Below are 16,574 nucleotides of genomic sequence, written 5' to 3'. Positions count from 1 at the left end.
CACCACCATCTCCCACCAGGCTGGCCTGTGCTTGCCACTGTCCTGGCCACACCAGCCTTCTGCTCCTGAAGCACACTGAGCCTCCTCTAGCCCCAGGGCCTTTGCACCTACTGTGCACCATGGGATGTTCTTTCCCCAGGTCCCCGAAGTGGCTCCATCTCCTCACTCGGGTATCAGCTCCCGTGTCATCTCCTAGGGAGCCTCCTGCAATCCTGGCCACCAGGCTAGCTGTACTTACCCTTCCTGCCCCTCCTCCCCCAGGCATGGCCCAGGGCCCCGCCGCCCTGTGGCGGCAGCAGGGCACAGTGCTGACAGCGAGACCATTCTAAACAGCCTCCAGCCCATGGTCCAGGGGCAGGGGACGGCCGGGCTGGTGTGCGCCTGACGGGACCACGCTATTCAGCAACCTCCATACACAAAATTAGCAGCTTTGCTACGTTGAGAATTTACCCACATGGACCTTCAGAGTTCCGACGGCAATGTGGAAGGCAACGAAGTTGACAGTCTTTTGAACAAAGTAGAAGAAAGAGTGAAAGAATTGAGTCAGGACAGTGCTGGGCGGGTGAAGCGATCCCACCCATAGTTCAAAGAGGAACCCTTGACCGGTACTGGCCCACTGCTGATGGCCGCCTGGCTGAGTCCGACGTAGGCGCAGCGGTGCCTGGTGAAGATGCACCCAATCAGAACATTAACGTCCCCGCTCGAAGCCATTTGGGAATATTGTCATCCTTAGGGGGATGTTAACGGGTGTGTACCCAGGCCGTCCTGGGCAGTGGCAAAGGCGAGCACACTGGCAAAGCGTGCCGATTCCGGGAGGCGGGGATGGGGGCATTTGATGTGAAATAGTCAACTTGAAACCTAAGCTGGTCACCATGGTAGAGTCACCAAATGGTGACGGATGGATGTAATACATGCATGCGAAAGGCATGTGGCGACATCTGAGACAACCGCACAGGAGCCTGCGGTCAGGGCCCGGTGGAGGACTGCATCCCAGCACCGAAGAGGTACGCGGAGGAAGCAGAGAGTTGATGACGTGCTGAGTGGATTGACAGCTGCCCCGACCTCCACATCTCTGGGGAAGATCCCCATGGGGTGCCTCAGGCTGGCTCCCGGCCTCTCCATGAAGGGACCGAAGCAGGATGGGACATCCCTTACACGGGGGACCGGAGTCAATTGGAAGGAGCTCGGTTACTCGATGGAGAACAGCTTGGGCACCTGGATTGTCCTGTGGAATTCTCAAAGGAGAGCATCCGTGTCCCTTCATCCTTGGCATTGTGGGTATTTCACACTGTGTGGAAGAAAGCTAAACCTTGAAGATCAGTGTCCCCTAATCACGTGTGCTACAAACAGCCCTCCCCACCTTCTCATGCTCTACGTGCCATCAGAGCGAGCCAGGCAACTCATTGTGAATTCCTTCAAGTTTTCTTTAATTATTTTTTAATTTAAAAAAGCAAATGGAAATGTATATTTTGATGAACGAGGATGTTCTTTTTTAAACAAATATTGTTATTGATTTCAGAAAGGAAAGGGGAGAGAGAAACATCAATGACTAGAGGCCCGGTGCATGAAATTCATGCAAGGAGCTCAGCCCTCACAGCCCCGGCTTTGTCCGGAAGGTCTTCCAGAAGGTCATCGGATGGTCATTCCTCTGTTCGGCTGTCCGGTCTAATTAGCATATTACGCTTTTATTATTATAGATGAGAGAATCAGTGACCGGCTGCCTCCTGCACGGCCCCCACTGGGTGTCGAGCTCGCCACCCCTACGTGTGCCCTGATCAGGAATCGAACCCTGACCTCCCGGTTCATAGGTTGATGCTCAACCACTGAGCCACGCCGGCCGGGCAGGAGTTATTTTTGACAGTCAGCTGAAGGGTGATTAGCTAGCATAGCGAAGGCTGCTAAATGCACCGAAGGCCTAGAATGTGACTTGTTACTTTTTTTTTCTGTGTGGGCTGTTTTTGTTTTAGTAGACTTTGAATTTGGCTGTTTGGAGGAGTGAACATCATTGTTTTATTCTGGAGGGGGAGTTCTGGCTGGTGTTTCTTTCCCCCAAAATGAATTGACTTACATGATTAAAATTTGGTGCTTACATGAACGTTAAAAAAAAACAACCCAAAACAAATTAGCAATGCTTTGATTCAAATTATAAATGAGGGTGAAAAAAGAATTTCTGCAAACATTGGTAAGGTGACTCATGTGTTGTCTTTCCCACCAGAAGGTCGGCAACACGAGAGCAGGAATCTCTCCTGCCTTGTTCCCGGCTGCATCGTCAGTGATGTATAGCAGGTGCTCGCTAAAGATCTGTTAAGCGAATGACCGATTTCTCACCACAGCCCTTAGCAATGCTGTTGCTAATTTTCCTGTTTCAGGTGAAGAAACTTCTTTCCAAGAAGTCAAGTGACTGGCCCAAGGTCAGACAGCCTGTCCGTGGGGATCCTTCCCGGCCCCCAGGAGCCCCACAGTGGGTCTGGGTCTGGGAACCTGGCCCTGAGCACAACCCTCTCTCACTCCTCCAGGAATAAACTGGAGGCGTATGCGTGAAAGGCTGAGCAAAGCTCGCCTAATTAACCAGGGCCGGGTGCCAGGCAGAGGGGACAGGCCTTTGATCGCAGCCCACAGGTGACAGGACAGAGCGCCACCCATAAAGACGATTGTGCCATCCAGGTCAGCGGCTCCGGCAAGCTGCTCACCTGAGCTTGTTGTTGGAAAGTCAGGGCATGGCTGTGGCCATAACGTGCCCTGGAATGAAGGGGAGCGGTGAGGAGCCTTTTTAGAAATTTTGAAGCCAACTTCCAAAATCTTTGACAAGCTCAGAGAGAGAGAGAGAGGGAGAGAGAGAGAGGGGAAGAGAGAAGGAGAGAGAGGAGCTCACATTTTCTGGGCTCCTACTGTGTGTCAGTTGCCACACTAGGTGCTTCCCTTACATTCTCCCATCAAAAGCCTCCTGGTGACCGTGGGAGGTGCGTTGCATCAAACCTCAGATGCCGTCGGTAATGAAAGCATTCCGACTTCAACCTCGCTGAAACGTGAACAAACGTGCCTTGTAGAACTGATGACCCCTGGGATGAGCCCGATCTTACAAAGGCCTCAGGCTCAGAGAGGACCATGCGTTTATTTACGCATGAGGTTATTTAGTCCCTGATCCCCCTCGTCTGTGAGTTCAGGCAGACGGCTGCCATAGCCGTCAGGTCACCGCTATATCCCTGGCTTCTAGCATCGGGCCGGCAAGTAATAGGTGCTCAACAAGTAGCTGAATGAACGAAAGCAAGGATGAATGAAGCGTAGAAGTCCTTCGGGAAGAAGGACCTACTGTGTGTGCGGAGCGGAGTCCAGCAGAGGGACCCGGAGGAGTGAGGCGAGGGTGGGGAGAGATTGACCGTGGCTCCCTGCGTTAGCTCTTTCCACACAGGACACATTCGACCCCCTGCAGCCCCCAGAGGAGGGGACTGCCACCCCACGTCTGAGCCAGGGAGGCCTGGACCCACTTGCTTGGCCCACAACACAACTAGCTGTGTGCCTTGGACAAGCCCCTTGGCCTCTCTGGGCCTCCGATCCCGCATCTGGGAGATACTCACAGCCCCCTCTGCGCGGCGGAGGACGGGTGAGCGATCAGGGCCAGAGCGCAGGCCCTGCACCTGGCACCCAGTGTGCGCCCCACACGTTTGCTCCCTTGTCTTTGCAAATAAGCGTGCAGTTTAGTTCCTCGGGGAGCGTGGGTCTCACGGGGTTTTGTCTCTGTATTAGCTCGTGGGCTTGTAAAACCGCATTAACACCATATTTTCAAAAGCTGTGCTCACAGGAGGAGAGAGGGGAGGGAAGACACTGCTTTGTGAAATTGACTCAGTGGGAAACGGTGTTTGAGTTAGGGAAATTCTTGTTTGGGGTCCAATCCCACGAACTGCAAAAAGGCATGATGGGAACGGGAGTGGACCAGGGCCAGCTCTGCAGCTCGGGGTACAGAGGTCAGGGAGCGCCCAAGGCACCTACAGGCCCCCATGAGCGTCCCCGCTTTGGGTTCACTGTGCCTTCCAGAAGCCCCGGTGAAAAGAAAGCTCTGTGGTCATGGTGGGTCCCGGGGAGGGCGGCGAGGTGGGGAGACCCCGTGTGTCTGCGTGTGTGTGTCTGCGTGTGTGTGTCTGCGTGTGAGTGTGTGTGTGTCTGTGTGTGTGTCTGTGTGTGTGTGTGGCGTGGGGATGCCGTGTTATACCTGTCAAGTGTAGGGAAGGGGGAGGGGCCGCCACACAAAGAAACAAGCAAGGGTTTGTTTTTCCACCGCTTGGGCGAGACCGTGCGTCAGCGGGCGGATCGGGAGGGGGACGGCTCCAGCTGGAGACGCTCAAATCAGCCCACGGTTCTCTCAGGGACTCATGGGGCCGGCTCGCGGGGAGCTGCCAGGCACCCTCTGTGCTCCTCCCCGCCCCACGCGGCTCCTCAGGAAGCGCCCACCCCGGCCACGCCGTTCATATCACTAAACAGGGAACTCTCCTCCCTGCTGCAGTGTAAGTGACGTTCCCGTGGCACCTGGGTCTCATGTAACCCTCACTGCACCCTGAGAGGTGGGGGATAGAGGGCACTGAGGCTCAGAGAGGCCAAGTCTGTGGCCTAAGGCAGCACAGCGAATCGGTGGGGAGACCTCTGGGGCCCGGACAAACTTTGTTCGGACAGTTTGGCCATAGCAGCAAAAGCCCTTAAAATGTGTCTACTTTTCACCCAGTTGCGCCACTTTTAGAAACAGGAATAGAATCAGGCCAGAGCCTCCCGGACTCGTCTCTGTGCGTGTCCTGGGCACATTCTTAATAAGGGTAAAACCTAGGAGCCACATTCAGCCACAGGGAATTTGTTAAGTAAACTCTCGCAGTGGAATACTATGCAGCCGCTAAAAATAATGCACGGACGCCGTTGACTGGTGTGGAAAACATTCAAGGGCAGAGCCAAGATCTGCACGGCCTGCGAGGTCCCTGGATTCTAGTCGTGGCTCAGCCCCTCGTCCTCTGTGTGACCTTGGGCCCTTGATGAACGCTCCCGGCCTGTTTACTTTAAAATGGAGACAAATCAAGAACGAGAGAGCTTTCGTGAGAAGTACGTCGGTGAGTTAACAGGCGTAAGCACTTAGGACAGCACCTGGCACAACAAACAGCTGGCGAGTGTGGTGGGAGCAGTGGGCTTGGGAATTGGGGGGCATTATTTCTTCAGAGATTTTTCTCTGTTCTCCGCCCTCCCAAAGACGCGCACAGTCAGCCACTTGAAGCTGTCCCACAGCTCATCGAGGCTCTATTTTTAAAATTCTCTTTTCTTTGCGGTTCGTTTTGGATAGTTTCTACCGCCAGGCCCAAGCCCACGATCCTCTGCCACGAACCCCACTGCGAGCCATTTCTCACGCACTGTCCTTCTCATCCCGAGACGTCTGCCCCGTCTCCATTTAACTTCTTCAACGTATGGAATGCAGTTATAACAACTGTCTTCACGTCCTTGTCTGCTAATCCTAACATTCGTGTCAGTTCTGGGTCAGCTGCCATTGATTGATTTTTCTCCTTATTACGGGTCATATTTTCCTGCCTCTTCGCATGCCTGGAAATTTTTGATCGGATGCCAGACCCTGTGGCTTTGACCTTGTGGGGAACTGGATATTTTTTTTTTTTTTTGTAGTCCTGTGTTCTAGGGTGAAATTAAACTACTTAGAAACAGCGCACTTCTTTCAAGTCTGGCTTTGCGTCGTGCTTAGTAATTCGCTCCCGAGGCCGGACCCTCTGTGTCCCTCCTTGACGCGAGTCACGGGGTCCCCCGCCCGGTCTGGCTGGAGAGCAGCACGGACCCGGCCCCGCGGAGCCCCAGGTGCTGCTCCCTCTGATCCCTTCGTGAGGTTCTCCCCCAGCTGAGACGGTTTACCGCCTGCGTGCGCTGGTCAGCGCTCAGCTGAGTCCGTAAGGGGGACCCCCGAGTTTCCCCGGAGCTCCCTCTGGGCGGCTCTCTCCTGCCCAATACTCTGTTCTGGAAACTTAGCCACTTGGGCCTCTCTGGCCTCTCAGTTCCATCCCTTTAACTCAGACCCTCGGCCCTGCCTGGCTCCCTCCCCTCCCCCACCTCGGGCTTGGCTGTGGCCGGGCAGTGAAGCTCCGTCTCCTTTGTTTCCTGACTCTCAGGATCCCTGCTCTTCCTCCACTCCCGCCCAGCGTCTCAGAAACCGTCCTTTTGTGTCCGGCTTGGGGTCGTTCCAGGCAAGAGGGTACAGCCAGGTGCTAGTACCCCGCGGTGGTCAGAAGCAGAAGCCCCTGCATTCGCCAGCTTCATGACTGCCATTACCCCTGCTCTAGCCCGTTCCCAGGGCCCCAGGTCTTAGGGAAGGTGACACAGAGAGGCAAAGCGCCCTGCCCAGGAGGCACAGCTAGCAAGCAGTAGCAGGAGCGGAAAGGGGACCAGCCCCCAGCGGGCCTGCCTGGGGCGCCCCCGGGAGTGTGGGGGCTCTTGACTCTGTGCAGGAAAGGCCTCCCAGCACGAGTCCAGGTGACTCTTCGAGGACGTTCATTGAAGGTGGGACAGGGAAACGAGGAAGAGCCTAGGCTAGAGGAAGCAGCGGGAGAGAGCCCAGGCGGGCGGCTTTGGTTCTAAAAATGTTACAGGAACGGAAGAAATGAGCCGAGGCGGGCTGCTCTGGCTCACTGAGAGAAAGTCAGAGAAAGGGGGCCCTGGAGACAGGTCAGGGGGTGAGCCCGGGGTGAGCGGCCACTGCCCAGTGCTCCCCTGGTTGCAAGTCTCCTGGGGACTCTTAGCGTTTTGGAGATGCGTGCCGGTGGGGGAAGGAAAGGGAGAGAGAAAGGCACGGATGAGTCTCAGAGAGGAGAGTGCGCGCTGGGTTGTTGGTTTTGAGGGTTTTTAAAGGCTGGGTGTTCAGGGGGAGGATCTCAATAGAATAATCATCAGCTTTTCCAGGTGTGTCCTCTCAGGGTCATGGTCTCCACTGATTGGTCGGCGTCAGGGGGGTCATTAGTCACGGCACCTGGTCCTGGCGTTGCCCACCTGCTCTGGCTGCTTTTCTGGGCCTGGAGCTGAAATGTAACCGAGGCCTAGACATTATCTCGGGGGGGGGGGGGGCTTCTGTCCCTGCTGTAAGTTGCTCGGCCAGTTTGCTCAGCTCTCTGCCTCTGTTTCCCCACTCATCTGTCCCAGCCTCTCAGGAGAGCCAGGCTCAGCACCAGGCTTGGCTGATACTAAGTCCCTTCTCTCCACTGGCTCTGGACAGGGAGCTGGCCCGGACCAGGAGCGGCTAAGAACCAGGGGGACAAAGGGCCAGCCTTGTGCTCCCAGCCCCAAAACTCACGTTCGCCAGCGTCAGGCTGGGCTGGGCTGAAGGCTGAACTGTGGTGTGGGGGCCAGGAGTGGGGCCCCCGGGGCTGCAGCAGGCGGGGCAGGGCTGCCAGTGCAGGTGACAGGCAGGGGCGAGGGCAGTGCGAGGGGCTGTGGGACAGCTACCCCTGCCCCCACCTCCCCATGCCCCTTCCGGGCCTGCATGGCTGCAGGATGAGGAGGAGGAGGAGGCCCTGTCTCCCTGGGCCTCCTCATTCATCTGTGCATTGGAGGGGCCGTGGGCCAATCTAGAGGCCCTTTGGTGCCTGTGTTGTGGTCTTGATGAGGTCAGAGCTATCCTTTGCCCTGAACGCCACCACGGCTGCTACTCAAGAGAGAATTTTCAAAGACTGAAGGTTCCCACTTAGCCATGACCCCCAGGCAGGAGGCCCTGCGTCTAAAAGGCACATCCTCTCATTCGAGATCCTCACAGAGACCGGCATCTGTAGACACACCTGGGCCAGGGACCCCATGCCCTGGACACCAGTTTCCCCAGCTGTTCCCTGGGGGTCATTCCCAGGACGGTCGCAAGGATCAGACACCACAGCTGAGGTCAGGTTGCCCTTTGGCTTGGGGTGTTTCTCCCACCTGGCTGACTCGAAGTTCCTGGAAGGTGAAGTCGGGGAATGGGCACAGCGTACCCCACTGATGATATCTGGGCCCTCATTCTTTCCCAGGAATAACTTCCCCCAAGTGACTTGGCTGCTAAAGCATATGCACGAAGCTTTGATGAGCAATTAGTTCCAAATTGCCTTTCAGAAAGATGTTATCAATCTGTGCTCCCGCCTGTTTATCTCACCCACCCCTCCAGCAACGGCTGGGGTTGCGCCTTTTAATCTCGCCCATCTGACCACAGGACAATAGCAAGCTCATTGCTATTTCCATTTGCATTGCTTTTGGCGAAAAACTTATTAAAAAATTGATAAGTCAACTGAAACTGTATTTGGCCAACTCTCAGGAGACTTTCAAGGCCCCTGGGGATTATGGGAGTCCGAGATGGGTTTGGGACTCAGCTTTGGTGCACGGCATTGCTGATCCATGAGATCAAGTAGGAGATCCATTCACCCTCCAAACAGCATCAGAGCTTTTCCCAGGAGGCACCTTGCTGTGTTGCTCAACCCCACCTTGTCCCAACCACCCCACTCCCTGCACCACCACCCCCTCCTACCTTTGTCTTAGGCAAATACACCTGGAAATGTCAGAGCACTCACTTGGCGTGCTGTGGGAGCCGACACCAACACCTGTGCTTAGGGAAGGCCGGGTCGGGCAGTGAGAAGTATCTGAGGGGCTTTACAAATAAAGGCGGGGGTGGTCCTGGAGAAGAAGCCGAATGGCCCTGATGAGGCATTTCACCTCTCCGAGCTCAGTGCCCTCATCTGCAAAATGGGAGTAGGAGTTGGGTAGTAATAGTATAGCCCATGTGAGATTATGGTGAGAATTAAATAAGCAAATGCATTTTAAGTGCTTAGCACAGGGCCTGGCACGTAGTAGGTGTGCAACAAGGGACAATCGTCATCCTCATTATCCTCATTGTTATCACACTGCCAAAGCGCTTTGTAAACCACAGTGTTCTCTACCAGTGCGAGTTGATGTGTCCTCCGTCCCCTCTGCTCTGATCAGGAAGGTCACCATCGACCTCACATGTCCAGCTCCAAAGCCAGGCTTCTCTGGAGTGGACTGTGCCCCTTTGAACCCAGGGCCTTCATCTGACCAAACACAATGACTTTTCTCAGAATGGAGCTGAAGTCTTCTCCAAGAAGTGTTCTCCAGCTGGTCCTTTCTGGCTTTATTTGGCTGGGGACAAAGTATTATGATGGGGCTCCTGCCTCCTTTCTCTCCCATACCCAGTTTTCTATAAGATGGCTTTAGGAATCTTCTAGGACACAGCCTTTCACCCATCCATCCATCCATCATCCATCCATCATCCATCCATCATCCATCCATCCATTCATCATCCATCCATCCATCATCCATCCCTCCCTCCACCTATCTATCCCAGGGGTCCTCAAACTACGGCCCACGGGCCACATGCAAATACAAATACTGTATTTGTTCCCGTTTTGTTTTTTTACTTCAAAATAAGATATGTGCAGTGTGCATAGGAATATGTTCATAGTTGTTTTTTTTTAAACTATAGTCCGGCCCTCCAACGGTCTGAGGGACAGTGAACTGGCCCCCTGTTTAAAAAGTTTGAGGACCCCTGATCTATCCATTCATCATCCATCATCCATCCATCCATCCATCCATCCACCCAACACATTGATTGCTTCGGTCCATTCTCAGCCACCACACAGAATCACAGAAATCATGCACTTGCCAAGGAGTCAAATTTCAAGCAAATTTAAAAAGAAAAACCAAACCTCTTACCCTGACTTTCATAATCTGACCCTGCTCATCTCTCTGATGTCATGTCACCACTCTCCCTCTCACCTACTATGTACGAGCAACTCAGTCAACTTGTGATTTTCCTTGGGCATTACCGTCAGCTATTCCCCCTTCAGGACCTTGGCCCATGCTGTTCCTTGGGCTTTGAGGGCTGCTTTTCTGCCCTCTGCCTGGCCAGCTCCTTCCTTTTCATCATTTTGTTTCCAGATTAAGTGGTCTTTCCTCCAAGGGAACGACATTGCCCCACCCCAACCCTTCATTACGCTTCCTTCATAGGTTTCACATAACACATGAAGCTGTGTTTCCTTTGTGTGTTTACTCATTTGATGTTGGTTTCTTCGGAAAGATTGTAATTCCTGAGGGTGGGGGTCCTTCCTCTGTGTGCATGGTGCGGGGGCCTGGCTGCCTGCACACGCAGGATAGATGTGTTGAATGAACGAGGCAATACTTAGCCAAAGCTCAGCGAGGGAAACAGCGCTGCGTAAGGCTTGCTTAAAGGACAGATTGTTCACCTTCCTTCCAGATATTCCCAGTCACTGCTGGAGGCGGCCGGCTGGCAGCCGGTTGGGAATGAAGACTCGCCATCGCGTGTTGGCAGAAGAGCAGAAACGGGGTGGGCGCCAACAGGAGGCCTCTCTTGTGTCCACGGCGAGATTGTTGGCTCTTACAGTGTCCATCCGTGGGAGGGACTCTTATCTTAGAGCCATGGGTGGGTTAGAGCTGAGGCACTGAATTTTGATGGTCGGCACCCCGATCCTTGTTCCACCAGGGGTCTGACCCGGGCAGGTTGTGAACTTCTTTTCTCTCAACCCATTGGTGAGGCTAATCTTAGCGCCTCCCTTGTATAGGTGTATAAGTGAACACCAATAGGTTCCAGCTGCTGTTCTATTTCTCCTGGGTAACTTGTTGTTCAAATGGCACGGTCGTGGTGATTTATGTAACTGACCAAATTTCCCTTTCCACACTGACTGCTGGGAAGCTCAGCATCGATCCTGTGACCCCACCATAGCTGGTCCCCGCTGCCTGGCCTGCCTCACCTCCTCCGACCTCTGCCTGTCCCTGTGGGGTCTGGGGCCGAGCCCTGGTTGATGGTGTCGTTGATGCTGCTGGCACCTGGCAGCCTTTCTTGCCTCCTTGGAGACTCTGTGCCACCCTGTGTGGCCTCGCGGGTCTTTGTCCTGTTAGGTAAGTTGCAGTCCCCTCTGTGGCACCCCCGCCCTCCTAGGACACCCATCTCCACCCCACCCTGTCCACCCAAGTCTTTCCTGTCCTTCAGACTTGAGCCCTCTCATCTCTGGGTGGGCTTCCAGCATCCCCAGGGCACCCTGGTTCACGTGCCCTTGTGTTGCTCTGTAATTATTTATCCACAGTCCTGCCAACATACAGACCTTGCACACACTGGGGGCTCAAAGCGCTCTTGTTGGATGAATGGGTGAGTGAGTGAATGAATGAATGAATGAATGAGTGAGTTAGGGGATGAAGCAAAGCATGAGTGAGTAGGTTGAAGTTGCCTGAGCTCATACTGGCTCCAGTAGCAGACCTCAGAGTTGAGTGCAGGACTCAGATCCTGTGCTCTTATAGTATCAGTCTGGCCCGGCCCCTGGATCGCCTGCTGTCCCCTGACTGCCTCTCCTATGCCAGCTTCGCCCACTGAGCCACCATCATCCGCTCCCCCGCCCCAAGCTGACGTCCAGAGAAGATGTCACAGCACTAGACGGTCACACACGTGCCCCCTGCACCATCGGCTGCCTTTGCTGCGAGGAACAGCCCGACAGGGAGGCCTTCTTGTCTCCTCTCTCCGAGCCTCTCCTAGTGCCCCCGCCTCGCTCCCCCCCCCCCATCCCTCCACCCCCAGCCGCTCTAATTGCTGTTCCCAGAGCAGGAAGAATGTCATGGATGGTGCATCTTGTTTTTCTGGAAGACCGGGAAGGCGCATTAGAATACGTGCTCCGTGGGCGGGCGGTAGGCTGGGCTGGGGCCTCTCTCGGCTCAATAACGGGGGAGGGCTGAGGAGGGGAGAGGTGGGCGGGACAGACAGACAAGGGGACACTCAGAAACAGAGCACAGACAGTGTACTCTGGAGAGACGTGGACAGAGAGAAACAGAGGTAGAGTAGAGAGAGAGAGAGAGAGAGAGAGAGAGAGAGGCTGTGAGTTCGTGGCCATCACCGCGTTCCTCTGACTTTCAGCATTTTTCTAACGGGCCCTGGACAGAGATTTATGAGGGTTTATTCTAAGCATGTGCAGTGCGAGGCCGACAAGATACACACTGTGTTATTTCAGGAGCGTGGCGAACGGCTCATGGAAACGCTGCCCGGCTGGACCCCGAGGCCGCTGGGCCAGGGCCTGCCTGAGCCCTCGCTGTCCCCCCCTGTTTCCAGCCTTCCCCGAGGAGCCAGTAGGAGGCAGGAAAGCTCATCTGTCCCGATCTCCCCCAGCCCCCCCCCCCACCCCCACCTCCCACCCCGCTGGGAGGGGCTCTGTGCTGCCTGGCTGGTCAGCACCGGCTTGAATTGAGTTTTTTTGTGCTTTGAATGACGGCTGTGGGCTGGGAGGGTCAGGCAGAGACCTGAGATTGAGACCTAGCTCCAGGAGTGGGATCTGTGGCCAGTCACTTCCATCTCTGAGCCTCAGCTCCCCCACCTGTAAGGTGATGACAACGACCCCTATTGGACTGGGCTGCTGGGAGAATATGGCGTCGGACCTACTTGCTCTGGGACCCTGGCCCTTGGGGTACAGACCAGTCCTGCTTCTGAGCTTCCAAGAGGGGGCCCCTTGGCTGCTCGGAGCTGGGGCGGGAGCTTCTCTGATTATGGTCCCTGGGGTGACCACCCCAGGAGCCTGGGTGTGGCCCCCCAGTCAGCTCTCAGACCCGCCTCTGACAGGCCGGGAAGCCGAAATAATTGCTTCACTAGGTTCTGAACAGGAAATCTATTTCCGGACCAGGGAGAAGGACTTCTTGGCCTGTCCTTGGGGACAGAGATATTGCCATGAGCTCGTGTAGGCAGGGGGCAGCATCCAGGACCCCGGGGGCCCTCCACACTGCCCCCCCCCCCCATCCCAGCTCTGCTTCTCCAGGAGAGCCGGGCCAGCCCACCACGGGCGGCTGCAGGGGCAGACAGGGCTCCTCCTCGTTTTCATCATGAAAATCACACAAGTGGTGAAATTTGACACACTGCACTGTATGGGCCTCCCTCGGTGCCCTGCCCCTTGCCTCTCCTTAGAGCAGCGGTTCTCAACCTTCCTAACGCCGCGACCCTTTCATACAGCTCCTCATGTTGTGGTGACCCCCAATTTCATTGTTACAAATTGAAATAATTAAAGCATGGTGATTCATCACAAAAACAATATGTAATTGTATATGTGTTTTCCGGTGGTCTTAGGCGACCCCTGTGAAAGGGTCATTCGACCTCCAAAGGGGTCGCGACCCACAGGTTGAGAACCGCTGCCTTAGAGCATTCATAAAGGACAGAGTGTTGGCAACACCTTTCCAGAGATGTTTAACGCCGAGACAAGCAAACACGCGTGTGGCCTTTTTCTTAAACATAGACTCGTATGATGCTCATGCTTCCACAAGTTAACTTTTAAAACAGCTACTGGAAGCTCCAGAAACCAAGGATCACACCAGCCTTGAATTTTTGTGCCAGACCAATCTTAGCAATTACTTTTCTTTCTTTGATTTAATATATTTTTGTTGATTCCAGAGAGGAAGGGAGAGGAAGAGAGAGAGAGAAACATCATTGATCAGCTGCCTCCTGCACACCCCACACTGGGACCAAGCCCCCGACCCAGGCACGTGCCCTGACAGGGAATCTATCTGTAACCGCCTGGTTCATAGGTCAACACCCAACCACTGAGCAACCTCAGCTGGGCAGCAATTACTTTTCAGTGGTGGTCACCTCCTGGTCTGCTGCCCTCTCCGCACCTGAATAGCAATAAAACCTACATTTAAAACACCTGTCCTGGCTGGTGCTCACCCTCTCAGCCGCTGCACTGCTTGAGTTCCGCTCCAGGGGCAGTGCCCCGGGGACTCTGCCCCTGTGGGTACCAATGGCTTCCCGCATCGCTTCACACTGGCTCGGATGTCTGTTCTCTGCCTGTCCCAGGACCCAGCCTGGGACTTACTGACTAGTATCTGTCTCCTACACAGACCCTAAGCCCCATGAGGGTGTGGCATAGTAGGTGCTTAAGCAATATCTGTGCTACTCTAGGCCCGTGGCTGGCAAACTGTGGCTCGCGAGCCACATGCGGCTCTTTGGCCCCTTGAGTGTGGCTCTTCCACAGAATACCACGTGCAGGCGCGCATGTACAGTGGGATTGAAACTTCGTGGACCATGCACAGAAGTCGGCAGTTTGCCGAGGCGCAGTTTGCTGACCACTGCTCTAGGCCATTCCCTCATCTGACTCTTTCCACCTCCCCCCCAGTCACTTTCCTGTGGAGAGCGGCTAGTGTTTGGACAGGTTTTCAAGCCTCAGACTAATGAGAGGGCATGGTCCCCTCATGGCAAAGCCACGTGCAAGTCCCAGCTTGGGGGGCAAAGCCCTCCCAACAGAATGATAGCCAAAGGCTATAGTTGTAAGCTTGACCCTATGGTCCGAACCTGTGGCCGACGTGCCTGCGTGATGTGGGCTTGATAGAGTTCAGGTGCATGTAATTGAGTAGGATCAACCCCACCAGAATGTTGTAAACATCTAGACCACGCCCTTACTTTGCCTCGCGGAATCTGGCTATAAAATAAAGACACGGCTTGCAGGCCCTGGCGCTAGCTCTCCATCAGAGAGAGAGGACAGCGTCCCACCCAGACCCAGCTTTTATTCTCTTGTCTGTCTTTTCTCAATCCTTCACCACCCCCTCTCGGGCTCATCGAACCTGGCTGAGCTGGCTCAGCACATATGGCACCCAATGTGGGGCTGAGTATGCCATGGCTGTGCCCGCTCGCCACACTTTCCAAGGCGGGTGGGCGTGAAGTCTCGTACCCATTTTACAGAGAGGAAAGGAGTGGCCTAGAGAAGTGAGGTGGCCATTCCATGTGTTGGGCCAGGGGTTGGAATCCAGGCCTGAGCCCCTGAAATCAGCAGATGCTTCCTGGTGACTGTGTTCATGATCTTGTGTCCCAGCCTGCTCGCTGCAGGGGACAGGTGTGCATGCAGCCATTCTAAACACGGTGAAAGGGAGAGGCCAGCCGGGCCCCGAGAGGGGATGGGACAGAGCCGGGCTGAGACCCCGGGGAGCAGTGCCCCAGGGGCCTTTGAAATGAAGCTGAAAAGACCTGATTTATAAATGGAAAACATTCCCGAGTCCAGTAATCATCGTCCCGCTTTTCTCCTCTGTGTGGGTGTTGGCGATTCCCAAAAGCAGGCTGCTGGGGGCCGCGGCCAGATTTGGAGGCTCCTACTCTGCCCCTTTCCTGGCCAGGGGCCTGGGCCCGGCTCCCCCTTACACTCAGCCCCAGAGGACAGACGCCCCCTGAGGCCCAGGGTCGGTTCTGCCGTGGGCTCCTGAGCTCCCGCTCTGGGCTCTCCCCCTGGATACGCTGCATATATGAGCGAGTGGATGGTTGGACACAAGGACGGAGGGACAGGTTTTTCATAAGCCCCCTTCCCAGGGGGACCTCCCCTGGTCACCCCAGTGGGATTGCCGCACCTCCCCCATCTTGGCGGCCCCCGTGTCCACACCCGGAGGGACTCTCAGACCTTCTCACCATCTCTGCCTCCCCCCGCTCCCCACCCCACCCCCGGCATCAGCGCACCGGCTCCCTGAGGGCAGCGAGCTCGGTATATTTCATTTGCCGCTGGGTCCCCACAAGCCTGGCCCCAGGCGGGCACGATGGTGCATGAGTGAGCCTGTCTGCGGCTTAGTCCATCCTCCTGGGCTTCAGGCGGTCATCCCCAAAGGATGTCCACAGCCACCCCGTTTTCCAGCCACCTGCCTCCCCCAGAGCGGATCGCCCACGTCCTCGCCGGGAGCAGGAAACAGCTGCCACCTCCTGGCCTCGCCCCTCCTCCCTCCTTCCCCACTGGCCTCCTCTCTGGTCCCCCTCCCCCGCCACCTCCCACCGACCTCAGCAGTCTCTCTGCGCCCCCAGTGCTCTTCTGAAGACACCAGCCTGACCTTGTCCGGCGCTGAAGGAAACACTCCCAGCCTGGAAGGAAGCCTGGGTTCCTTAGCGTCTTTGCAAAGCCCTTTGTGACCTGGCCCTGCCGACCTCTGCAGCTGTCCCCCGAGCCTGCCCCACACTGAGTCCACCCCCAGCACCGCACCCGGTCCATCTCGCTGCTGAGCCTTAGCCACGCCATCCCCCTTCGGGCGTCTAACCCCTCCGTAGCCCCAGGCCCAGGCCCTCCCGCCCAGGGAGCTTTTTCAGCCCACGGCTCAGCGAATAGCTCCTGGACACCCCAAACGATGAACAGTGTGTCCACCTCCCTGTGGTCCCTGTGGTCCCGTGGGGCAGGGACACCTCTCTGCCTCTTTCTGAAGCCGCTGACCCGACACAAGCCTGGCACTCAGAGAGGCTCAGGTCACGGCTATTGATCTGAAAGCAGATGCAATAAATCGAACTGAGCCCAATGAGCCAATCTAAGTGATTGGCCCCATGAGAAAGCAATAGACGGCAGTTTTTTAATCCTCATTTTGGATCCTCATGGCATCCAAGCCCCTCCTTTACAGATGGGGAGACTGAGGCCCAGAGATATTAAATATCAGAGTTCAGACTTCATCCTAGAACCTGTTTCTCCCAGTTCAGGGCCTTTTCTTTCCTTCCTCCTTCCTTTCTTTCTTGACTGTGGCTGCAAGGACCGGCTGCCTCCTGACCTTGGGAAGACCCTGAGGCAGCATGGGGAGGGAACGAA

At 55.6% G+C, this 16,574-nt stretch overlaps 1 pseudogene; it reads left to right on the top strand.

Annotated features, from left to right (window-relative positions):
• The first annotated feature begins 385 nt into the window (after positions 1-385).
• On the top strand, positions 386-1,350 carry LOC132236171 (spermine synthase-like; annotated as a pseudogene).
• Positions 1,351-16,574: the final 15,224 nt, after the last annotated feature.

This window comes from Myotis daubentonii, chromosome 5, assembly GCF_963259705.1.
Source record: "Myotis daubentonii chromosome 5, mMyoDau2.1, whole genome shotgun sequence".
NCBI classification, from domain to species: domain Eukaryota; kingdom Metazoa; phylum Chordata; class Mammalia; order Chiroptera; family Vespertilionidae; genus Myotis; species Myotis daubentonii.
The sequence above is the reverse complement of the archived record's forward strand: the minus strand, read 5'-3'. Positions and strand labels throughout refer to the sequence as shown.